Source organism: Propithecus coquereli, unplaced genomic scaffold, assembly GCF_000956105.1.
Source record: "Propithecus coquereli isolate 6110/MARCELLA unplaced genomic scaffold, Pcoq_1.0 Scaffold50, whole genome shotgun sequence".
In the NCBI taxonomy this organism is placed as follows: domain Eukaryota; kingdom Metazoa; phylum Chordata; class Mammalia; order Primates; family Indriidae; genus Propithecus; species Propithecus coquereli.
The window spans coordinates 6,174,977-6,176,308 of NW_012150841.1; the positions used below are offsets into that span (position 1 = coordinate 6,174,977).

Sequence of the window (1,332 nt, forward strand, 5' to 3'; positions counted from 1 at the left end):
AAACAGTACGAGGACTGTTAGGAAAGAATCCTCAGCATGGGGGGAGTTCAGAAGACACTAGGAAGAAAACCACATGGAACTTGAGTCTAAAAGCATCTGAGGAGCCCAAGGAAATAGATGTTATATTTGTATTGGATCTCTCCCCACAGTTCCCTATCGTCCTCACCCTGTAAAGCCTCTTTTCATATCCAAGCAGCTAGCTCTTCCTTCTTCCCTCCTGTGGCTTCCCCTCATCTTCATTCTTATCCCCTACAGATCATCCCCCAAAAAAGAAGAGGCTGGGACTGGCCATCAGAGGTAAGCCACACTCCAGGGGCAGGTTCCAGGTACTAAACCAAAAAGCCCAAAACACAAAAAACAAAAAAACCTAAGTTCTGGGCACATTATTTCCTCCAGAGTGATTCACCGGATTCCTTGAAATGATGGCCCAACTTGATGCAGCACAGACAGATTGACTCAGACAGAAAGTTTCTCTGAAACTAATTCAAGCCTGGTTCACCTGTCAGGAAAAATCATCCATCTCTATTTGCACTGGTTTGCTCTTCTCAATAATGGAAAAATCACTCTCGTGTCATCAAGGCCCAGTGGTTCACAAGAGAGGCCTGTTTTGAAATTGCCTCTTGCTGTCATCGCTTAGAATAACAGTGCATTTGATTATATTCCCAAGCTCCTTGTCTCACATCCAAAAGAACGATCACTGCCAATCTATTCCCTAAATTAATTCCTGCTTAGAGTAGGTGATTAGTTGCCATGAGCATGAGAAAGGTGAGAGGATAGGTTTTGATTAATTATGACTATAAAGCAAAGAGAATGGAGACAGGGCCACCAATGCAACTTAATACTCTATTCTTACCACAGACCTAGTTGGGTCAGTAAATTAAGCCATTTACCCTTGAATTACGGAGGTGCCTATTATCTGAACACTTATCAGTGACTTTCTGGGGTCTTCTCTACTTTTGAGAGTCTCGTGAACTGAAATGATCTCAGGGTTCTGTATCAAAAATTCTATAGCACTGTAGGGTGACTATAGTTAACAGCAATTTATTGAATATTTTCAAATAGCTAGAATAGAGGATTTTTAATGTTCCCAACATAAAGAAATGATAGACGTTTGAGATAATGGATTTGATAATTACCTTGATTTGGTCATTACACATTGTACACATATATCACAATATCACACTGCACCCCACAAACGCAATTATTATGTGTCAATTAAAAGTAATAATTTAGGCCAGGCGCGGTGGCTCACGCCTGTAATCCTAGCTCTCTGGGAGGCCGAGGTGGGCGGATTGTTTGAGCTCAGGAGTTCGAGACCAGCCTGAGCAAGAG

General features: G+C 42.0%; 1 pseudogene; it reads left to right on the forward strand.

Moving 5' to 3' along the window:
* The first annotated feature begins 750 nt into the window (after nucleotides 1-750).
* Nucleotides 751-1,332, forward strand: part of LOC105819952 — an 18,118-nt pseudogene continuing 17,536 nt past the window's right edge.